Genomic DNA, 25,647 nt, shown 5'->3' with positions numbered 1-25,647 from the left:
CTGGAGAAGAAAGTAGATAAGCACACCAGTATCTTTGCCAAGAAAACCTCAAATGGGGTTACAGAGCATTGGACCTGACTGAAACGACTCAACAATAACAACACTATTTCTTCAAACACTCCAGCTCCTTTCTCATTGCCTGAAATGTATTCCCTCTTCCCCTCTACTTCTCAGAATCTCTAGTTTCCTTCTAGGTTCAGAGGCTGAAATTCCATGAAGGCTTTACTGATTCTCCCAGCTGGACACACTCTTCCCTTGTAACCTCTTGCAGGTCAGGGACTATTTCCCTTTTGTCTATATCCCCAAAACCTAGCACAGGACCTGGTACAGGGTGGGGAACCTGTGGCCTCAAGGCCACATGTGGCCCTAGATCCTCAGGTGCCTTTTGACTGAGTCCAGGTTTTACAGAACAAATCTTTTTATTAAGGAAATTTGTTCTGTGAAGTTTGGATTCAGTCAAAGGGCTAAACTTGAAGACTTAGAGGGCCACATGTGGCCCTGAGGCCACAGGTTCCCCACCCCTCGCCTAGTACATTTCTGTTGTTCAGTCATTTTGGTTGGGTTCCCACTCTTTGTGAAAATAAGCTGATGACAACAAATTTCAAAAACACTGACCAAGATAATTATTTAGCAATATTTAGCCTTTCTAGGGAATGCCTTTAGTCCTAGAAGATTTCATGATCAATATAGTAGTCCTTTATTTTAATATACAATTTCTAAATTAGAATTCTTTTCAGAATCAACTGTAAAAAATCATATCTATACCTGACTTATTTTTCACCCACTATCCTATACTTATTTACTTACAATGCTTGAATTTAGAGATACCATCAAATAATTCTGGTTTCTCTCTCTTAGTAGGTGGGAATTTGATGAGCATATTCTTTGTGCTATTAGTATTTTCACTGTTTTCTATTCATGTGTATATACTTACATATATAAAAAGTGATTGGTTTACAGAAAAAATATATATTTAGAAGATTAGCAGGTGTTTCAAGAAATCAAATAAACATAGCATCTTCTCTGTTTCTGGGCAATGACAAGTTGTTAAATGCACACATTATTGCTTACAATGACAATTTAAAAGCCCCACAAATTTCAAAGACTCTTGACTTTTAACTTCAGAAAAAATCTTCTATTTAATAGAAAGATCATTTAAAGAGAGGAAGCATAAAGGAGTTTACTTATTTTGGCACTAAGAAAAAAAGATCTATTAATACTATAAGAATATTCAATATTCATTCATAAGACAGACAATTTCTTTCACTTGAACCAATATTACCTTAGAACCTAAGAATCCTGGGATACAGAGTGAATATCGTAAAATAGATGGGTTATCATCTTATATTCTAGTAAGTTTACCAGTTAATTCACAGATACATTGATTTTCCTTTAGTTTTATAGGATTGCAAAAGCTAAACCATTTCTCTTATGTTCTTCATTTTTAGGACTAAAATTCGGAAATGGTTAGACTTTTTAAAGTTCTTTTGTGTCTTTTCTATTTTCAAAGGAATATTGTTAGCTATGTGCTCTCCAGGTCAAAGTGGATCACACAGAGAGGCCAAGCACTTCCACAAAATAACAATGTATTAAACGCTAGTCATACTTCACTGTATTCGGTCTCTCCCTACTCCTCACATTTCAGGTCTCTTCCCAATCCAGTGTACCTGCCAAATGGTTGAAAAAGTCCTCATTTCACATGGCTGCTCTATTTTTGAACCAAGGTTTCTCTGGAAAATACCTGAAATACTATTTGATGTTATATTAGGGGGGGGACTCTTAGAAAGTGGTGCAAAAGTGAAACCATTGAGTCCTGTATCTAGCCTAATTTGTGGCCCTGTGTTTGTCATTCAATTTAAAGTTGAAAGTAGGTGATTAATTTATATTTATTCCTTTGACAATTGAATTCATAGTCACTTAACTTTACTCAGTCTCAGTTTCCTCATATGCAAAACTGTTGTTGTTTGTCCATCTGCAAAATAAGGATAATAATACCTACCTCAGAGTTGTTGTGAGGATCAAACAAGATTCTCCCCCCCTCCTTCTCTCTCTCTCTCTTTCCATATATGTGTGTGTATGCATGTAAGTATATATTTGTGTATGTATAGACAGATATACAGTGCTTTACAAATCTTAAAGAGCTATAGTCTATATATAGCTAACTATGTGTTAGCTATTAATATTATTAACAAAGTCTCATAATATTGTAAAAGATGCTACATTAGGTATCTTGGAATACAAATGTTTGTGACTCTTGCCTTTCAGTAGTTTGTAATCTAGTAAGAAATAGGTAGAAATAACTATAATACAAGATAGTATAAAATAAGTGATGAGTGATACAGATTAGTACAGGAATTCAGAAGAAAGATCACTTCTGGCTGTGGTGATAAGAGCAGGCTTCAGAGGAAATGGAATTTGAGTTGTCTTTAAAAGGACGACTAAGGAGATCTCTGTGGAAGAGGAATGTAATGGAAAGAACACTTGGGCCAAGAGATCCATCTCTCCTGCAGGTTCCATGGATAACCTGGCACAAACATCAATACCAGTTTGCTCATCTGTAAATGAGGAGGTTGACCTCTATGCTCTCTTTTAGCCCTAAAGGATCTACATAAATCCACCTCCTTAGCTGGAGCAGGAGTCCTCCCTATATTGTCCCTTTTATTCCTCTTTCAGAAAGCTTCTGAAACTACACCCTTCACAGCTCTACCTTATACAAGCCTGAAGTTGGGATAAATGTGTTTTCTTTTCACATTTCCAGTCGGAATTTAAAATACACATTTGACATAGTAAAGACAATTACCACTCTAGAGTAACTTAAATAAAAAACTTGAAGCATGACCTGGTGGATTAGACTTCATGTGTCACTGGGCTAGTGATAGGATCATAGCTTTAGAGATAGAAGAGATCTTAGCAATCATCTAGTCAACACTGCCATTTTACAAATGGGAAAGCCAAGACCCAGATGTTAAAGTGACTTACCCAAGACCATACACAGATAGGTGTATGGGATAGGTGCTATTACCTTCATTTTATAGTTGAGGAAACTAAATTGTTGTTCATCCTTCATTGTCAAAGAGGACCAATGACATCACTAGGTGATGTCTTGATTTGAGAGTGAATTGGATTTAAGTGATGCAGAGTTGCACAAAATCATCAGCCTCATTCTCTCTTCCTGAGTCTTCGAAGTCCAGGGGTAGGAAAAAAGTCCAGAGAAATGGAGATGGCCCAGGATACAACAGATAACCTTGGCTTCTTCAATATTCAACCAGTCTCTAAGGGCTCCAGAGTCTCCTTCAGCTGCCTTCATGACCATTGGAAAAAAATTGTCATCATCCACCCATTCTACTAGGGGAAGTTTTCACATGCCTGGAGAAGATGTCCACCCAACTCATCAAGGGGTTTAAGACCCTCCACTTGGTTTAACCTGTCTTCTGAGACAGTTTTACTAGGGAGTGGTCACTGGGCATGCTACTGCTTCTTGGAACCACAAGTGAGAATTGGGTAAAGGACACCAAAGGTGAAAAAACAGCCCTAAAAGGGCTTGCCAAGCCCTCATAGCAGAGGTGCTAGCCCTCCTGAACAACACCATACACTCCAGAAACTGTCAGATAGAAGTTAAGTGACTTGCTTAGAGTCATACAACTAGAAAGTGTCTGAGGTTAGATTTGAACTAATAATAATAGTCATTATTTATGTAGAATTTACTGCTTGTTATAGGAATGGAAATTTTAAAGATCTTCCCTGCCCCTAGGTTAAGTGCACTTGGAGCCTGTGGTGGGAGGCTTGTTTTTCAGGAGATACTTTGTGATTGGGCAGTGGGTCAAGAGGGTTGTTACATTCTCTAAGCCTGGAAAAAGCTATATAAACCTTGATGTGAGACTTTGTTTTGGGGCTCACTTTGAGAAGTGTTGTGTGACTTGACCAGATGAGACTCTGGGCAGCTGTTGTCGAACCCCAGGCTTTGAAAAACCCAGATGTTGATGCTTCCCTCTCTGGTAACTGTGATTTGATATGGATATAATGGTTGGACAGTTGGAGGCCTGTCTGCTTGAAATGTTTCTGTCTGTATACTCTGAAGTTTGGGGTGCTGACCTTTTTCCCCTTAACTAGGCAAATGATATGTTTGATTGATTAAAGCAAGATTGTTAACCCATTTTGAGTTGCTTTCCTTTAGAAAAGCAGATCTAAGAACATGTGTTGGCAGCCACCCTGGGGATACTGGGGTGCTTGTTGTTACACTGCTTTCCTTCTCACTCAACCTCTCAGTGCTCCCCGAAAAAATGAGAATATAAATCCCTTCTCATTAATATGAAGTGATGAGGGAGGCCAGGTAGCACAGTGAGTAAGAGCACCTGCACCAGTGTCGGGATGACCTGGGGGATCAAATCTGGGCTCAGATACTTAGCACCACACCCAGAAATAACTGGCCATGTAACCTTGAGCAAGTTACTTAACCCCAATTGCTTAAAAAAAAATATGCAGTGATGGATCAGAGAGGCAACTAAGAGCACTGATGATATGTAAGGAACATATCTATAATGGTGAGTTTCTCCTTGGATGACATCTGGAACACTCTTGAGTTGACTTATCTTGATCCCAATAGGAGAGTTCCTTCATTTTGCATTGTCTGGTACATAGTCTCTTATGTACATATTCTCTGATTGCTATTTTGTTACAATTGTGAAAAAGTTGGGTTTTTTGCTATTTACTATATGTGTTTGTTGTGGACCTGGTATTTGGAGAGAAGGGGCTTAAGGCTTGGATACAGAGCTTGGGGTTCTCTTTCACCCCAATAATAATGTGATAAAACTATCAGAAGTTAGAGTAAACCTGATCATATTCCCTAGATGAACAATATTTAAGGGGATAGATATGATCGAAGCCTGATATGTTCTCACTCTGAGGAGAGCAGAGGGGCCTCTGGACTGAATCTACTTTTCCTCCTAGGAGGAATGAGAGTCTCCCTTGGAGAAAGGTGGGGGGGTCAAGAGGCTAGAGATGTCAATTCGGCTTCCCACACAATGACAGCCCTCACCATAGATGGGCCTCTCTGTACTTGGGGTCTTTCCCTGCACAGGAATGAGATAGAGGTAAGAAATTTCAAAATGTGCAAAACCACAAAGTAGAATCTGGCCTTATAGTAATATATTCTTCTATAGCAAGACCTCTTCAGAAAGATGGAGAAATCAAAGCATCCAAAGATTCATTCAATAAAAGAATGATGAGATGAAAGTTATTTATTTTGGAAAAGATTGCAGAGAAGGGAAGAAAAAAAATGAAATGCCTAATTTTGCCTAAATTGCAATTAATTAAGGTGAAGAATAAGGTATCTAGTGTATAACCTAGGCTGTTTATACTGTCTACATAAGCAGGATAATTACTAGCACTTTATTTGTGCTATCAACTCAAAAAAAGTCGACAAATGAAAATCCTATATTATTTATCTTAATTATTAGTGTGAAAAATGAAAACCTTTGGTTTATGGATAAACTAAAGCAGACAATGAGCAGTAGAATATTTGTCAATCTGAAATAAAGAACATTACCAAAATCTAAAAACTAGGATCTTTAATCAAGGCATGGAGTTGCAGTTTGGGGCACCAAGCATGCACCAAAATTCTGGAGTGCCCAAAAGAGGCAGAGTTAAAATACATTTCAACAAGGAAGGAGTCTTGTGGGAGGCACAACCTCCAGAAGCTGTTATGTAAGTTATTTTGCCTAACATCTGAAAGTCCATAGAGAAGACCAGGAAGAAACTGAGAAGCAGTAACATCTGGTCAGAAGGGTAAACCCCTTTTAAGTATTTTAAGATTTGCAAAGTACTTTACACATATCACCTCATTCAATCATCTCATATCACTTGATGATATCATCATTTTCATCAGGTGGTACTATCTATCTTCAGTTCTGTATAAAAGATGTTAACAAACATAATCCTTTCTCTCTCAAATGATATAGGTCAAAAGCCAGGGTTCTGTTCCCCTGAGCTGCACATATGTCCATGACAGGAAATACTCTGCACACAATTTCTATTTGTCCATACACAATCTAAGATAAGCAGAGCTGGCCCTAGAAGTAGTAAGAGTTATTTACATAACAAATATTTATTGAGTGCCTTGCTCATAGTAGCACTAAAAGTTTAATGAAGGAATGAATGACACCTGGGAAAGGCTGTGGTAGACAGGAAGACACCAGACATCAGTCACCTTTCTCACCTGGTAGATGTACATTGAAAAACGAAGAGTGAAGCAGAATTCCTCTCCAGTTGTCTTTTGTATATTCTCCTACCTATATATTTATAAAACTGTTGACTTTCCTGGTTTTCTTACTATCTGTGATAGGACTGATTGCTGCCAAGTTTCTCCTTCCCCATCCTACTTCCAGTGTGGATTAAGGTAGATTTTCTCTAAAAGTCAACAAAGCCAGGATTTGATTGGCCCAGGGGTAGAGTAAGACTCAAGTTGCACCTCACAGATGCAACTTCCTGGTTGCCTCAGGCTGTGTTGATGTGACCTTCTGATCCCATAGGGAAAGGAGAAAGGAAATAAGGAATCAAGCATTTATTAAGTGCCTATTATTTTCCAGGCACAGTTTATTATCTCATTTGGTCTTTACAACAACCCCTGGAGACTGGTATTATTATTATCCCTATTTTACTTTGGAGGAAACTGAGGTAGATAGAGGGTAAGTGACTTGCCTGAGGTCACTGAGCTAGTAAGTGTGTGAGGCTGGATTTAAAATACTGTCTTCTTGACTAGAGGAGCTGTGCTCCATTCACTGTGGCAGCCTAACTGCCTAAGGGCATTAAAGATCCCACCCACATGGAGTCAATGCCCTTTAGAAAAGGTGGGTTCCAAAAAAAACCAGGGGAGTCACCACACCCTAAGCTGCAGAACACATACATTTCCATATAGAGATAAGGGGGCCTCCTTTTGTTAACTGTTAAAAGATCTATGCATGTCTAATTTAGTTCCAACATTGAACCTAAATTAATTGGATGTCATCTTCAGGGTCACTCCTATCACTATCTGACCAATCCTGTTTCCTTTGCAGAATCAGCATCTAGGTTCAACATCAGCCTTCCCTTCCATGAATATTCCCTGTGGCTCTGTCTTGAGGTCCTTTCTTCTTTTTTATACCCTATCTCTAGATGATCTCATCAGTTTCTGCAGCTTCAACCAATATCTCTAAACAGATAAGGGAAGTAACAAATTAAGAACTAATGGTGTGCCTGACAGCTACTGAGCTAAATGCTGAGGATATAAATAAAAACAAAAAGAAAGATAGTCACAGCTATCAAGGGATGGAGGGAAAACAATGGACCAAAAAGAGCTGTAGAGCTTTGGGGGAAAAGAAAAGAGGAAAGTGCCTGGTTCACAGGCATTTGAAGAAAGTAGGGAGCAGAGTAAAGGTAGGATAGCCTGAGCCCTTTCACAAAATGGAGGGTACAGAAGGAACTCACCAACTGGAGAAGGATCCCAGGCATTGTGAAGGAAACATTCAAAGCTAAGCAGACCTCCTAGTGACTGTTGTTTGTTCTTTGTTCTCAAAGAACCCCAATGACAACACATGACTGCTTTTGTGACCCATGAATTGGATTTAAGTGAGGAAGAGCTTGGAAAAGTCTTCCCAGGGTCAGATGGCCTCAGGCAATGAGGGAAGTTCCAGGATAACAATAGCTATAGAGAAGGCATGGTTTTGAAGCTCAGAAGGTCTGTGGGATAAGACCCAAATCTATATATCCAGCCCTCATTTTTCTCTGGAAATATGGTTTAACATTTTAAATTGCCTTTTGGATATTGCATATGATGAGGTGCAGGCTCTGGGAATCCCCTTGAATCTTTGAGATATAGGCTCTGGGAACCCCACCTTGAACCCAGATTAAATCATCCCATTTGATGAAGCATTTGCATGAGGTAATAAGTCTTACATTGTGGCTGGGCCAAGACCTCTGTTACTAGACTTCCCACTCTTGAGCCTATCAAAATATCAATCCACACTTGGACTGGCCTAGCCCACCATTGTCTATAATCTCCAAGTAGCCACCAGCAACTTCCCACCCTTAATCACTCATTGACCTCATCTGACTTCTCCTGAAGACCCTCCCCAAACTCCTCCTCTAGACCCCCCTAGATTCCTCCCACAAGCTTCTGTATATAAGACCCTATCTTGTCTCTGTGTTTGGGAGTGCCATAGAATAGTGAGAGCGCCATAGAATAACCTAACCCAGGCTTACTCTGTGTCCAATACTAGCGAACTTTTAATAAACTTTACTTTTCTTTGGCTGAGAGAAGACTTGAGTCAAATTCATTCAGCAGGACCTGGCATGTTGGTATTTTGGGGTCTCCAGAGCAACCCTAACCCTCTTTATGGGTAACCTTTTCATTTTTATGGTTCCCTGATACCAGAAACACTACTAATCTCAAGCTCTCCTCCAGCCAAGACAGGAAGGTACTCTCTCTTTACCTAGTACCTTGGAAGTGCAGGGATTTTTTTGTTGTTGTTTTGTTTTGTGGGTTTTTTGGGGGTGTGTTTTTTTTGGGGGGGGGAGACTGACCTCTCAGGTCCCTTTAGGTCAGACAGCTAGGAGGCTGTTTCATGCTCAGCCTGACCTCAGGTTCTTGGTCCTGTTTGGTTATTTTGGAGAACATGGACATGTTGGCAGATTCTAAAGAATGGAGGACAAAGACAGACTCCCCATCTGGAAGTATAAGCCAGATTCTTTCAATTCTCTCAGTGCTAGAGAACTGGAAAAACTTCAGGTACCTTTTTGTGGGATTTTTTTGTTTGTTTTTCGAGACTTACACTCGAACTTTCCTTTATGGAGAAAGGGACTTCCAGGCCCTATGCCTGTAGCTACCAAAAGTTTGCCTTTGGGTTGTATTTTACAACATTGGAAAAAATTTAGTTTCTCTGGAGACCTTAAAAAGGAAAAGTTGGCGGTTTTTTGCAACACTGTTTGGCCTAAATATGGCCTAGAAGACGATGAATTGTGGCCTGTTTTGGGGACTCTCTTGTAGTTAGAATCATACTGTCAGAGAGAAGGAAGATGGATCGCAGTTGCCTACTTAATGGCTTTTGTTGAACTTTCTCAGAACAAGGTTCTCAGGAACCTTGAGATGCTTGAAGCTAGAGCCCCTCCACAGAGGGGCAACAGGGACCAATTAAATGACCCCTTTCCTGTGGCTTCAGCCCCAGCCCCTCCCCCCTCAGCAACTCCTGTTCAGGTCACTGAGGCAGCTCCCCAGCCCCTTCTGCTGCACCCCAACCGTTTTCCCCTTAGTTCTCCTTCCCTTTTCCTCTAGCCCAAGACCCCTCATTTCCTGTCTCCTACACCATCCATATCTCCTACCCTGCATCTCCCAGAATGGCCCCTCCCCCCTCAGGGACCCCTGCTCAGGTCCCAGCCACTGGTCAGGCTGAAATGCCTCCCTCTGTGGCCCCTTCCCATGAGGCAACACCCACTCAGGCCTCAGGCTCTACCCCTGAGGCAGTCATAGAGGTATCTCCTCTTCTGACCCCTTCTACTCCTCATGTGCTGGCTGACTTTCCCCCTTGCCAGCTGGATCCCCCAGTCTTGCAGTCTGATCCAGTTTAGCCAGCACCCCCCAGTCACTCACAGGAAGTGGGACTTCCAATCTCCCTTCCCAAGCCTCTGTCCCCACACTGCCTTTAGGGCTTTTTCCCTTAAGGAAAACAGCTCTCTTGTCAGGTGGGACTACTAGGGTACATGTCCCATTCACCTTTGCTGATCTCAATCAAATGAAAGAAAAGTTGGGTAAGTTCTCCAAAAACCCAACAAAGTTTACTGAAGGCTTTCGGGACTTATCCCTGCAATTTGAGCTTTCTTGGGGTGATTTGCATATCCTCTTCTCTACCTGTTGTTCCATTGAGGAGAAGAGGAGAATCTGGGAACAAGCCCAAAAATTTGGGGATCGTTTGGCTAGCAATGACTCCAGAAAATAACCCCCCAGGAACAGCTGCTGTTCCCACTAGTGACCCAGGATGGGATTGTCAGATCTGGGATGAGAAAAGAGAGACAATATGACACTTTGCCTGTTAGAAGGTCTAAGAACTGCATTTCAACAGCAAGTAAATTATCAGAAAGTTGGAGAAATTTCTCAGACAAATCAAGAAAACCTCTCCCTTTTCCTAGATAGACTTGTATAAGATTTAAAAGGTATACAAATTTAGATCCTGACTCTATAGAAGGGGCAGCAATCTTTAACATGTATTTCATTAGTCAGTCTGCCCCAGATATTGGGAGGAAACTACAGAAATTGGCAATGGGACCCCGAACACCTCAGGCCCAATTATTGAAGATGGCATTTGGAGTCTTTAATAACAGAGACCTGGTTGCAGCAGAGGAGAAAGAACTCAGGGAACAAACCAGAGACAGAGAATATGCTCAATTCTTGGCTGCTGCCATGGCCAGGAAAAGCCTCTCCAGGGAACCCCCTTGAAGGAAGCCCAGTCACTTGGGCAGGGGAAAAACCTGCTTTTGATGCCACAAGAAGGGTCATTGGTCCAAGGAGTGCCCCTCCAGGGCACCCCCCCAGAGGGAGCCCCAGGAACCAACTCCTCTAGAACTGTGCCCATCTGGCCAGGAGGGATATTGGAAGAAGGATGGTCTCCAAGGGAAAAGTGGTAGCGTCACCTCCCAGTACCCTGAATAAGACCCTGCTCCCTTACTGTAAATTATATCACCCTTAACTGAAGTGACAAATGACCCTGGAATATCACCCAATGAATGAAATAAGGGAAATGATGAGAGCCTAGATATACACCATATGAGTACTATGCTCCAAAGGTGACAATTCGGATGATCATTAATGAGCCCCTTCTTCCTTCCTTGACTTGAATATAGTTAGAGTCAAATCCTGGCAATGTGCCTCCAGTGATTGAGACCTCATTTTATCCTTTTCTTTCCTGTGACAGAGTCCCAGGTAAGACTACTGGAATAACAGATTCAACTGCCTCTCTCACAGACTATGATAACTGTTACTGTCTCTTTAAGAGGGCTTTGGATCCTCAAATACTGACAATTTAACTGCTATGTTCTAAGAAGTAAGAAGGGACAGCATAAATTTAACTTCAAACTATGAGGAGTCTCTGAGAAGAGACAAAACCATTATTTTATAAAGATTAAATTTTAACTATTTACTATACTAAGGTTGGGGGTTTATACTCTCATGCCAATTAATGTAATCACAGAAGGTCCAGACATTTCAACAAAATCAATCCATCAATCAATCAATAGAAAGTAAAATAGGTCTGAACAAATCTTTTATCAAGTTGGAAGAAGGGAAATGCTTTGCTCATTGGATAAAGACTGGTGTCAGCCACATAGGAAATATATTATGATTGGCTTAAAGGATCTAAGACAGCCCTGGGTCTATGTATAACACAGCAAGACAGTTCAGGATTGAACAGTCCAACAGTTGGCTTGTCTAATGATGGGGCAGCTCCAGCCAGCCCAAAGGAGCATTAAGGTGAGCAACTGCTTATGGGAGAAGACATTTCTTCAAGTGATTAAATAAGCAATATTTAGTCACTTGTTAATTCAGTGAAGATGGTGTTGGTGGCTCAGAGGTAATTGAGTAAAGATTGTTGCAACTAGCCAGTTCAATAGTCTCATGTACTGTACTTATAAATATCTAGATTTTAGGCAAATAAAAATATTCAAATGTTCTAACTTTGCAGACCAAGGCAGGAGTAGAGCATATGAAAGAAGATTATCAGACTCTTCTCCTCTACTGTAACCCTTTCTGCTGATGTATAAGATGAAGATCATGTCTATAAAGATAACACTATTGATCCACCATTAGTGACAGAAATGATTTTTGGTTATCAACACCATTAATCACTGAGTTGCCACAGCATTTTGAGAAGAGTGATAGAATCTGTAGCCTCAGAGGATACCCTTAAATCCCATTCGTTTTCTTGATCATCAAAACATCACTGATTCATATTGAACTTAAAAATTGTTTAAAAACAAAACAAAAAAACCTTAAGATTTCTCTTTTTTTTTCAGACAACTTGCTATCCAGCTATGTACCTCCCATTTTATTTTTTGAAGGCTGATTTCTTTGAACCCAAGTATAAGAGGCTTTGAGCATAGCATTTAGATCTAGAAAGAACTATAGAGGTCATCTAGTCTGACCTCATTTTACAGATGAGGAAAATGTGGCCCAAAGAGCTGAAGGGACTTACTCAAGGTCACATAGGTAGCAATTAACAGAGCTAGGATTTGAACTCATTTCCTCCAACTCTGAATCCAGTATTCTTTCTACTACCTTCCTTATTGTTTCATCCCTATCAATACCCAGCCCTTCCAAATTTGTGATATGTGGAAATTTTTAAAGTATTTCATTTATGCTGGTATACAGTACATTGATTAAAAAACACTGTAGGGTCCAATATATATATCGCTGGGTTACTATAGTGGAGACCTCTTCTAAATTGAACTTGAACCATTAATGGATAATCTTTGGGTCTAGCCATTCAAATAATTTTGAATCTACCTCATTTTATTATCACTAATCAATTAATCAATCAGCAGTCACTTTTTAAGTACTTACTATATACCAAATACTATTCTAGGTATTTCAGTCTTTCTCAATGTTTTGCTAAAATGTGGATAAATCCACCAATCTAGCAAACCTGTCAATAAAATAAATGAAATTAGTCAGATATAACCCATTCTTTTTTTTTTTTTAAAGCGATAGGGGTTAACTAACTTGCTCAAGGTTACACGGCCAGGTGTTTCTGGATGGGTGCCAAGTGTCTGAGCCTGGGATTTGATCTCCAGGTCATCCCAACATAACCCATTCTTAATGAAGCCACATTGACTTTCATAATCACTACTTCATTTTTACTAACATACTTTTAATAATATTGTTGCCAGGGATAATAAGAATGTTGCCAGGGATCAAAGTTAATTTCACTGACCTATAACTTGTTGATTCCATTTGCTTTCTTTATTTTTTTTTAAATCAAGACATTCATACTTCTCTAATTTGCAATACCTCTTCCATTCCCCCAGTCTTTTGAAGATCATTGACAGTGGCTCCACAAAATAAAAAAACCCAGGGAGATGGATACTATTATTATCCCCATTTTATGGTTCAGGAAACTGAGACAAAAATAGGTAAAATAACTGCTCCAGGGTCACACAGCTAGTAAGTGTCTTGAGTCAGGGTTTAAACTCAGGTTTTCCTCACTTCAGGTCTGATCCTCTACATACCACTTAATTGACTCTTAAAATACTTTTTGACAAAGTACAATACTAATTTAGGCTTTTAAAAACCTACAAAGTACAATCAGATGGATTTTTTAAAACCTCATAAACAGTTTCTACGTAAAACTAAAAACAAGAATCATGTGCAACATAGAAATTTTAGAAGCTTTTCCAATAAATACAAAAGAAAGGCAAGGATTCTACTCTTTCTAGGAGAAAGAAATTAAAGATTTAAAGTCAGGCAAAGGAACTTGCTTGAACTCCTGCTCCAATACCTGCAATACCTGCAAAAAATAACTCTAAACAAATTTTAGAGCTACAGAACCCACAAAGTGACAGAGGGAAACAAATCTCCTGCTGAAGGCAGCCTGGTAGGCTGACAGGAAAGGTCTATCACACTGATTGGGAGCTGAGCACAGTCCCTCTGGGCCTTGCCAGCCCAGACCTGCAGCACAGAAAGACCAGAGCTAACTTCAGGAGAGTGAAACACTGGCAGCTGTGATGGTTTCTAGACTTCTCAACCCATAAACCCCAAAAAGAAAGTAAAAGGTCAGTGGGGTACTCTGTTGGAACTGGGTGAGAGAAGAGCAGGGCAGTGGAGGTGGCAGCAATTACAGCTGCTTCTATGGTGGCTGCTTCCAAAGCTCTAGGTCCACAGATTGTGGGGGGACCAAGTGGCTGAACAGAGGGAAATTGCTGGAATCTCTTTGTTGACACTGAGGCATGATTCTCTTGCTTTGCCCTGCTTGAATCTGCGTTGCAGTCAGGTGGCAGTCCTGGGGTGAGGAGTACTAGCCTGACAGAGCTTGTTGAGGTTGTGGAGAGGCAGTCTTCCTCATAGTTCTGAGGCAGGTGCTTACAAGAAGCTCTGACAACAGCTGTGCAAAACCCCAGAAATTTGGGACACAGCACTCTCCACTCTGGAAACAAAGTTCTACCATGGCAAAGAGCTCGAAAGTCAAGTGATTGGCTGGCAAGATAAGCAAACAGAGGAAGCGCAATCAGACCATGGAATAATTTTTTGGTGACAAAGACGATCAAAACAAAGAACCAAAAGAAAACAGCAAAGTTAAAACTCCTGCATGAAAAGCCTCCAAGTAAAGTCAGGCAAAGAAGAGATAAAACTATTCTTATTTGTTGATGATACAATATTTTGCTTAGAGAGTCTGAAGTAATTATTAAAGAAACTAAATGAGATCATACTTTAAGCAAAGTTGCAATCTACAAAATCAATCTACAAAAATCAACAGCACTTACATATAATAATCACAAAAATCCAAGAGATAAAAATAGAAAGGGAAATCCCCTTCAAAGTAACTACAAAATGCATAAAATATTTGGGGATCAATCTACCAAAACTCATTAGATTCAATTACAAAATACTACTTCAGAAAAAAAGGACAACTTAATTAGTTGGAAGAATGAATAGCCAGTGCTCAGGAGTGGGCCATGCCAGCATAATAAAAAATGACAATACCACCAATGTTAATTTACGATTTTAATACTGTGGTGATCAAACTGACAAAGTAATATTTTTCAGACATGATAAAACAATGAAATTCATTTAAAGGAACATTTATACTCTGAATATCTGGAGTAGAAAGGGAAATAAAAAATAAGAATTAAGAGGGAAATAGTACTTCCCAATCTTACTTTATATTATAAACCAAGTATCATCAAAAGCACTTGGTATTGGTTAAAAAAAAAATCGAAAGTGGACCAATGAAACAGATAGACAAGGAAGAGACGGAAATAATGGAGCTCAATAACCCAAGCTAAAATCATAAATACTTAGGAAAGAATTGCTTACATGGCAAAAATACCAGGAAAACTATAAAATAGTCTAATAGGAATTAAGCTTAGACCAATATCTTATATGATATTCCACAATAAATTCAAAATGGAGACATGACCTGAATACTAAATATTATGCCATAAAATGATTTAAAAGACAATCAGATTATATGCCATTTACAGTCATGGATAAGAGATGAATTCTTAACCAAACAATAGAGGCATTATAAAAAAATACTAGATAACTTTAATTTCATGAAATTAAAAAGCTTCTTCTGCACAAACAAAATTAATGCAATAAGGATAAGAAGGGAAGTGGTTGACTGTTGGTTTGGTATCAAGATAGATGGCTAATAGAAAAATGATAGACCAAAAACCACTATTCAATAAATAAGTGGTCAAAGGGTATGAACAAATAGTTCCCTAAATGGGGATCCCCTGGAAGGAGTCATCTAAGAAGAGGGAGGGGGTGAAAGGATAGAGGATACTTTGGGGTGTGAATTCCAGGTATGAAATGATCTTTCCATGATGAAGACTTTTCTGAATCATGATGGTAGAGTCCAGTATAATAAAACCTACTGAGAAATGAAGAAAGATGAGGAAAAGAAGAGATATGAGAAAACATCTCCCCCTTCTCCTACTCATTTTTATAGGTGGGAGATCCATGACTATGAAATATGGAATAAGGTATATATTGTTAGATTTCCCCACAATATATTGTTTGCTTTTGCTGTTTTTTTCTCTTCTTCCTCTTTTTCTTTTCAAAATATTTATTATAAGAGATGGCTCTCTGGGAAGGGGGAGGACACAGGAGACAGTGGGAAATTTAGGTTATGTAAAAACAAAAGATAGTAGAATTTATTTTAAAATGAGCATACTGCTACCACCACGAAATAAAATAAATACACTATGATTAGGTAGGGTGCCCTAAGTAGGGAAATCAGGAAAGACCTCTTAAAGGAGGTGAAAATCAAGCTGAGTCTTGAAGATAGGTAGAGTTTCCAAGAGGTGGAGGTAAGGGGAAAAACTGTTACAAGCATGAAAGTTAGCCTGTGCAAAGGGTCAGGGATGAAATATAGAATACTGTGTACAGGAAACAGCAAATAGTCATCCTTGGCTGTAGAGTTAAGTGCATGAAGTTTAGTAAAGCACAATCAGTCTAGAAAGATAAACTTGGGGCTTTTAGACTCTCTAATATTCTTTGGCTAGGTGGCAACTAGATGGCAACTAGAGGGCAGAGTGCCTGGCCTAGAGTCAAATCCAGCCTCTGATTTGTTAACTTATTAATACACACATTAACTGTGTGACCCTGGGCAAGTTACTTAAACCTGTTTGTCTCAGTTTTCTCATCTGTAAGCTGAGCTGGAGAAGGAAGTGGCAAACCACTGCAGTATCTTTGCCAAGAAAACCTCAAATAGGGTCACAAAGAGTCAGACACTACTTGTTATTTGTCTTTTGTTCTTGAAGAGGACCAATGACATAAAGAGGGTAATGTCTTGACTTGCAAATGACTTAGATTTAAGTGAGGCAGGACTGTGCAAAGTCATCACCCTCACTTTCCTCCAGAACCATCTGGGTCCAGTGGCAAGACAGGATGCAGTGGGAGACCCTAGCCTTTTTAAGCTAAGGTCTTTCCCAGGTCTCGTTTTGTCTGAGGCAGCACCCTTCAGTGATTAAAGACTAGGTAAGAATTGAAGCAAAGATGCCCTAGTTTTGACTTCACAAAAGAATCAGTCTGGGAGGGGAAGAACTGGACTGAACTATTCTTCAAGGTTCAACTCAGGTGTCATACTTTATGGGATTCCTTTCCTGATCCCATCCTTAATTTTAGTACTTTCTTCCTCTTACAATTATTTTGTATTTACTTGTCTGTATTCATGTATTCTCCCAATAGAATAGAAATTTCTCGAGAGCAAGTACATTTTTATTTTGTCCCCAGGGCCTTGCATTTGGAAAGCACATAACAAATATTTGCAAAATTGAACGATCATACCAGAATTGAATGATCATACCTCTTTCTCAACTTCAATTCTGAACAATGCTTATGTTATATATTGATACTATAAATGAGTCTGGTAATATTTAGAAAATATATTATTCCATTATCAAGGCATACAAAAGTTACTTTCTAAACATTTACCACTACCACTTTACCCCCCTCCCCCACCTCCCACCCCAAGGATAGATTGTTGTTGATTAGAATGTGAAAAATCAATAATTGTTTACCTTATTCAAAGTTCATTGAATATTGATGACTGAGGAAAGGCTTAAGTTCTAATCTTAATTCTTCCTATGTACACAAACTGTACGACCTCAGAAATGTCCCCTGATGTCTCTAAGCCTCCATTTTCTCAGCTGCCAAATGGGCCAGCCAGGTGTCCTAGTGGGTAGAGAAGTAGGCCTAGAGTCAGAAAGATGTTTTCCTGAGTTCAAGTTCCTGAGAAACTTACTAGCTGTGTGACCTTAGGCAAGTCACTTTTGACCCTGTTTACCTGAGTTTCCTTATCTGTAAAATGAGCTGGAGAAGGAAATGTTAAATTACTCCAGTATTTTTGCCTAGAAAACTCCATGTGGGGTCATGAAAAGTCAGTCAAGACTAATCAATTAAACCCCAAAATGAGAGTTAGATTATTGGATTTTGAAGTTCCTTTTCCAGCTCTAACGTTCTATGATTTTGTAAAGCAAAGAAGAGCTTTTGCGAGATTCTATATCTTTTTATTCCTGACTTAATTTTTAACGCTCATTTTTCACATTTGCATTTTATATAAAGAAATACTATCTCCTATATTCCATAAATGAATAGTTTCTACAAAGAAAGATTTTCAGAGGCTCAATGTAAATTTCATCATTTTAGAACACAGTAAGTCTGTAGCACATATGCATATACATATTTATGATTTTTCAGTGAATGTAACAATTTACAGAAAAATTGTTATATTTGTCTTATTAATGAATACCATTTTGCCACTTGATAAATACCTCCTTTTCCAGTGACCTATCTTCATTATCAAGGTATGAAGTTACAACTTTTCCCCAGAGGATAATCAATGAATTAAATAATCTTGCAGGAAGTTTAGGATTTATCTTTACCACCTCCTGCCCTTATTATGTAAATTAGGATCAGAACTGCCATATTAGACATGTTAAAATATGACAAATATGTTAAAATACCCTCTTACAAAGGGAAGAAAAAATTTTAAAAGAAATACCTGAAGAAAGATACTTCAGTGATTTTGCTTGGAGGGAGATGTGATGTGAAGAATCTATTAAATATTCTGTAAAATAGTTAACAGCCTGAGGATGATATGCTAACTCTAGGTATAACAGCAAGAATTTCTTATTGCATAGAAGGTGGGGAAAAAAAAGACATAAGAGTTTTTTGTTAACTCACTCAATATATGTAGAAGTAATAAAGAAAAAAGAGTTTGGGGTTCACCAATCCTCTGTAAGGAGATGTCTATAAATTAAGTGATATCTCAAGTATTAGAGATCTGAGATCTTGATGTTGCAGTTCAAACTTAGGGACGCCGAAAACTGTTGAGGTGGGTGCTCTGCCCACCCCAAAACTGTTGTGGTTTCATGAAATGTTGTGGTGGAACCATCTCAAAGAATTCAAAGTCAGATCACTAATCCAAGTATAGGCATTTATTGAGATTGATGCCTCTCATGAAGCCGGCTAAAATCCAAGAGGAACCAGGAACTTTAGAGGAAGCAAGATAGATTTTAATAGGGTAAAGATGCAATTACATAACAGAAATTTACATAGAATAGAGGAATATCATTAATATTAAAAAAGCAAGAGGAGTTTGTTAAGGGATTAGGTAATGGAGGAGGGGTCCCATCTATGGTTCAGTGGTTAAACATTCTGATCATTCTGCCCTCCAACTGGCTAGCTATTGTGGTCCTGTCTGGTCAAGACAGATAGTTATTGTGGTCCTGTCCTGGATTAGATGGATGATGGGATTGTGTTGAATACAAGAACACACCTCTTTCTGTGGGAATGGGTCTGGGGGCAGTGATCAGGTAGAGGCAGTAGCTAGGTTCTCATCACATGGACACACCTGCTTTTTCTGTGGGAACTAAGAGTCCAGGGACACACCTGCTGTTCCAGTGAGCAGTGAGGCATATACAAAGAAGTTGGGAAATGGGGGGGCGGGGGGGGGAAGAGGGGGCAAGGTAGGTGCAGTGGGCCTAGGCCAGGCCTATAATGAAGTTAGAATATTGGGGCTGGGGGCAGACTTATTAGGATCACATCATTGAAGTTAACTTCCTAGTGTTAAGTCTTCTTCATGAAAACATACCACTCAAAAGTTTCTAAGGAATTTTCATATATGTTAAATTATTTGAACCACACAAAAGCCCAGTGGGTCAGATAAGGGAAATATCATTATTCTTACTTTAAAGACAAGGAAACTGAGGTCTAAAAATGTTAATTGACTTAGCCAAAGTCACAAAACTAGTTAATAGTGGAGCTGACACTGGAATTCGGGTCTTTTGACCCCAAATCCAATATTCTTTCTTCTTTAAAAATGTGTATATTTATGTTTTACATGATTGTACATGTATAACATATCAGATTGTTTGCTATCCCAGGAAAAGGAATGGGAAAGAGGGAGGGAAGGAGAAAATTTGGAACCTCAAATTTTTTAAAATGTTACTTGACTCTAAGAAATGGTGAGCTGGTTGATTTTAGAAAAATATGGAAAGACATGGAATAATGAGTGAAATGAGCAGAACCAAGAGAACATAGAATAATGGCAGCATTGTTCAAAACTAACTGTGAATGATTGAGTTATTCTGAATATTAGAATACTCAGATCAGCTACAAAGGACCTATGACGAAAATTTCTCTCCACCTCCAGAGAAAGAACTGATAAATAGACATATGCATAGTATGGTTTTACATATATATCTGTGTTGAACGGTGGTCTTTTCTAGTATAGAGTGGTGAGGGATGGAGGGAGATAGTTTAGAACTTACAATATAACAAATAAATAAAACAAAATTTAAATATGGGTTTTAAAAATTGATTTTACATGTAATTGGAGAAAAATAAAATATCGTTTTAAAATATATATTTTTATAAAATTTAATTTTTTATTCTGAATTTAAAAATTGAACTTTTCTATGCATGTATATCAGAATGAAAAAAGAAGATGATATATGAAACCATGAATCTCCATTGCATACCACTTTTTTGTGTGTGTTTTTGCTTTTGGAGGGGGTAAGGTAAGGCAATTGGGGTTAAGTGACTTGTCCAAGGTCACATGGCTAGTTTTTTGTGTTAAGTGTCTGAGGCCGGATTTAAACTCAGGTCCTCCTGATTCCAGGGCCGGTGATCTATTCACTGAGCCACCTAACTGCCTCCACACCACTTTCTTAAAAAAAAAAAAAAGTATAAATAATGAGAAATTGTTCTGCTTGTCTATGCTTGAGAGATCACTACTATGAATATCTCCCCTCTTTAATTACCTCCTCCCCTTTAGAAAAAATTTTAAAACTTTTCAAACAAATAAGCAAAGTTCAAATCCATACACGGCCATGTCCAAAAAGATATGTCTCTTTCTGCATCTTGAGTTCATTGCCTGTCAGGAGTGGGTAACAAGCTTCATCATAGATTCTCTGGAGAAATGGTTGATCACTGCTTTGATCATAGTTCCTAAGTCTTTCAGAATTGCTTTTCTTTATATAGCATATGTTCTGGAGCTACTGTTCTTTTCCCCATTCACACTTATGAGTCAGGTCCCCAGAATATGGCTATTGGTTCCCCTTGGGGCTCTAGGTGCAGCCTGGAGGGGTTGGAACTATTTTTTTTTTAATATTAAATAGCTCTTAAAGCCTTACTAATGTGCTTCCAACTAGGATTATGGGTTGGTTACAATTAGTGGTTGGTTACAATTAGTTATCCAGGTTAACTAACTTACTCAAGGTTACATGGCCAGTTATTTCTGGGTAACTGGGTGTGGTGCTAAGTATCGGAGCCCGGATTTGATCCCCAGGTCATCCTGACACTGGAGCCATTGCTCTTACTCGCTGAGCCACCTGACCGCCCCCAAGCAATTGGGGTTAAGTAACTTGCTCGAGGTTACACAGCCAGGTGTTTCTGGGTGGGTGCTAAGTGTCGGAGCCCGGATTTGATCTCCATGTCACTCACTGTGCTACCTGGCCGCCCCTGGATTAGTTAGTTTTTAGGGATATTAACTGAGGTGGTATAATTAGATAGTAGTTGAAAATATTGTCTCCCTTTTTCTCCCTCCCCTCCCAAAAATAGTCTGAAAAACTCTCCAAGAAGTATACATAGTTTAGATGAAAGTTGGTCCAAACTTTGAGAGTACCTTTGGCAAAGAGGCAAGTCATGACTGTTGATTGTTAGAATACTTTTTATTCCTGAAAGCAGTCCATTTTCAAGAAGTTCTCTGAAGTATAATACAACTCCTTTGCTGGTGTCCTTGTGGAGGTGTAAGTCTACATCCAGCCTGTCCTTGACTCCCAAATGAATATGCCATTGCCTGCTTTTGTTGTCCCGGGGAATGATGCTAGAATGCTTGCGGGAAGATGGAAGGTCCCAAATCCTCCAGACTCCCTTGTTGCTCACAAGGTCTTCTCTGTCCAAGGTGGGAGAAAGGAGAAAGAGACCAAATCTGAAACCTGAGGTTTTCTTCTCTTCCTTCCAAACAATTCTTTCTTAGAGGAAGCTCTCTTTCCTCTTCACTATTGGATATTTGCTTGATTATGAAGTTCCTCTGAGCTCTAATAGGCTTGATATTTTATAAATGATCTCTAGGGCTCTCTCTCATCATTTCTTATAGTACAATTATGATCTATTACATTTGCATACCATTTCACCAACTGAAGGGCATCCTGCTTCAATTCTAGGTCTTTTAATTTTTTTTCCTAGGAAGTTGGGTGTTCTATTTCAGACACCCACTAGCTCTGTGACTATGGGCAGTCATGGAACCTCTACCTGCCTGTTTCTTCCTTTACAAAATAGAATAATAATAGTATTTACTTCAAAGGGTAGTTGTAAAGATAAAATGAGATGATATTTGCACAGTACTTGGCAAACCTTAAAGTGCTATATGAATGGTTGTTGTAGTCATTATTATTAATATTATTCCCTTATTCCTTATATCCCCCTTCAGGATCAGGAAGTTTGTTTTCTTGCAATTATTCTCTCCCTGGTCACCCTATCTCTTAATCCCCCCCCCTCAACCCCCAATTACTTTCCTAATTCCCACTTCTTTCCCTGTTGAGTTTGATATAGTTGTACACCTAATTATCTGTATGTTTTCAGCTCTCCTTTGTCCAGTTCAGATAAGAGTAAGGTACAACTGATGCTTACCACCTCCCAGTCCTTCCTCCATGTTTGTATTTTCTTCTTCTCACATGCTCCAATTATGAGAAATGGCAAGTTCTATACCCTTCATTATCCTTTCTACCCTTTCATGTTCTTTTTACCCTCCTTATATTTTCCCCCTTAAAATGTCAGAACAGAACAAACCCACCTGTAGGTCTTTCATTGTTCTTATATAACTCCTTTAATGCTGTTTAAAAAACATTAACACTCTGAAAGAATGTTTGTTTCTTCTTCTTCTCCATTATAATGTTAGCATGCCTGTCATCACATATTGCTATCATCACAACAATTGCTCAAATTAATTTACCAAGGTTTCCCTTGATTCTTAGTTTATTTTTCAAAATTTCTATTCACCTCTAGTCTTTTCATCAGCAATGCCTGAAACTATCCCGTCAAAATTGCCTTCTTCCCCCTGTAGGATTACACTCAGCTTTGAAAAAAAAAAATAGTCCAAATAGTACTTGGATTTCTATGTGCAGTGGTTTTTTTTTTTTTTTTTTTTTGCTTCATGTGAAAGCTCTGGATTTTGACTATGACATTTCTGGGACTTTTCTTTTTGGGGTTTCTTTTAGAAGGTAGATTCTTTCTACCTCCACTTTGCACTCTGATTCTACTAGCTCTTGGTAATTTTCATTTATGATTTCTTTGAGTATAGTGTTAAAACTTTTTTTGGTTAAGATCATTTTTTTTTTTTTTGAGCAATCAGGGTTAAGTAACTTGCTCAAGGTTACACGGCCAGTTATTTCTGGGTGTGGTGCTAACTGTTGGAGCCCGGCTTCGATCCCCAGGTCACTGAGCCACCTGGCCACCCCTCCTAAGATCATGTTTTTTAGGGAATCCAATGAAACTTAAATTATTTCTCTTTTATCTGTTTTCCAGGTCAGTTGTTTTTGATATCATATAGCTTACATTTTCTTCTTTTTTTCAATCTTTTGACTTTTTTCCTAATATTTCTTGCTGTCTCGTAGAGCCACCAGTTTGTCTTTGGTCTGTTCTAAGTTTTCAGGATATCCATTTCTTGGGCAAAGCTTATCACTTTCTGTCCTAAGGTTTATAGTCTCCTTTTAATTCTTTTGTTTAGAGCTTTTATTTATTTGTTTATTTTTGTCTCGTTTAATTTCTCCTAAATATTTATGTTGTTCTTAGAGAAAATCCACTTTGTCCTTTGAGTATCTCCTTGCAGTTATTATGGTAATACACTTTCTTCCTTTGTGGGATTTTGGGACATCTCTGGATCAATGAAAATTTTTAATGTTAATCAGTGGGTTTTTTTGTTTGTTTGTTTATTCATCTTTATAACCTTAGTTTCCAATCTGTGACTTTGTGCCAGGGCCAGTTTCTTTCTTAGGTGTGCTTTTGGGTGGAGTCATCTCATTGTGGATTTCCTGGATTCCTTCATTTACCTTTACCTCCTGGCTTTAAACAATCCTCCCCTCCACCCCAGATCTTTGATATTATATCATCAGGGCTCTCTCTACTATCTCACAACAGAGTACTACGAATGTTGGATTCCTGCAGTGTACTGAGTGATCTCTTCCAGCTTCACACTGGTCACTGCCAGTTTCTGGAAGTTTCCAAGGTCCCTGTCGTGGGTTTCAAACCAACTACTGTAGGGCTTTCTCCGGGGAAACTAATCTTACTGCCTTTGGACACAGAGCTCTGCAGGCTACATACATCTGTGACTCTTATCTAGTCTTACCAGGAGGCTGCTAGTGGGCTGATGGTGACTTTGCTGATGGCCCCCTTAATATAGCCTTGAAGCTTCTAGCTGACTTTTTGTATAAATTTGGGGAGGCAAAAGTCACTATACTTTCACACATTGCTTATTATTTAACATGATGTTGTTTTTAAGGTTTTGTTTGTTTGTTTTTCCTGGAGTCAGTGGGGGGAGCTGACCTGCTTTTCTCTGCACAGGCAGCCATAGTGTCTGGAAGTCCAGTGTTCTTTCCACTTAATTATGCTGTTTTGCAAAACTCTATAGTATGGTATATTTTTGTTAATTATGGGATACCTCAGTAAATCAAATCCTTAAAGCTAACAAATCTCTTTCCAAGTAGTAATGGTATAGTAGTAATAGTATGCCAAGTAGTAATTGGGTATACTGAGTCTGAAGTTAAACTTTATTAGGGGCAACTAGCTGATGCAACAGAGTGCTGGGCCTGGAGTCAGGAAGACCTAAGTTCAAATCCAGTCTCAGAAGCTTACTAGCAGTATGATTCTGGGCAAATCACTTAACCCTGGTTTCCTCAATTTCCTCTTCTGTAAAATGAGCTAGACAAAGAAATGGAAAACCACTCTAGTATCTTTGCCAAGAAAACCCCAAATGGGGTCACAAAGAATAAGACATGACTGAACAAAAACAATAACAAATTCTGTTGGGTCCCTTGTATTCAACAAAGGAATATTAGAATTTAAAAATAATGTAGAAAAAGTTTTTTTTTCTTTTTGGAGGGCAGTTGGGGTTAAGTGACTTGCCCAAAGTCACATGGTTAGTGTATCAAGTGTCTGAGGCCAGATTTGAACTCAGGTCCTCCTGACTCCAGGGCCAGTACTCTATTCACAGCACCACTGAACCCCCCCCCCCCAAAGTTTCTTTTTCAATACACAGTGTGGAAACATGTCTGTTAAAGTCTATTCTTCTAAGTTTAATGTATAAAAAGACTGGAAAGTAGAGGGGAGGTCAGGTTATGAAGGGCTTTGAATGTCAAATAAATGATTTTATATGTGATCCTGAAAGTGATAGGGATCTATGGAGTGGGTCAGGGGTGTGTGTGTGTGTGTGTGTGTGTGTGTGTGTGTGTGTGTGTGTGTGTGTGTGTATGTGTATGTGTGTGTTAGTCAGAACTGTACTTTAGGAAAATCACTTTGGCAAATGAATGGAAGATGGTTTGGAATGGGGAGAGACTTGAAACAAGCAGGCCTTGCAGCAGGTTCTTGCAGTTATCCAGGTGTGGGGTGATGAGGGCCTGTACCAGCATGGTAGCAATGTCAGAAGAGAGAAGGGGGCATATGTGAGAGATGTTATGAAGGTCAAATTATTGGGCTTGGCAACAGATTAAATATGAGAGGTTGAGAAAGAGTGAGAAGTTGAGGATAACACTTAGGTTGCAAGCCTGTGTGACTCAGAGGATGATGGAGTTCTCAATAGTAATAGGGAAATTAGGAAGAGGGGAGGATTTGGAGGGAAAAATAATGAATTTGCTTTCTTTCTGAAAGGCCAAACATGTTTATTGATATTGAGGAAATATTTTTATAAA

Source organism: Petaurus breviceps, unplaced genomic scaffold (genome assembly GCF_028583685.1).
Source record: "Petaurus breviceps papuanus isolate PSGF00001 unplaced genomic scaffold, PetGlider_PUasm1.0 90778, whole genome shotgun sequence".
In the NCBI taxonomy this organism is placed as follows: domain Eukaryota; kingdom Metazoa; phylum Chordata; class Mammalia; order Diprotodontia; family Petauridae; genus Petaurus; species Petaurus breviceps.
This window is presented reverse-complemented; position numbering follows the sequence as displayed.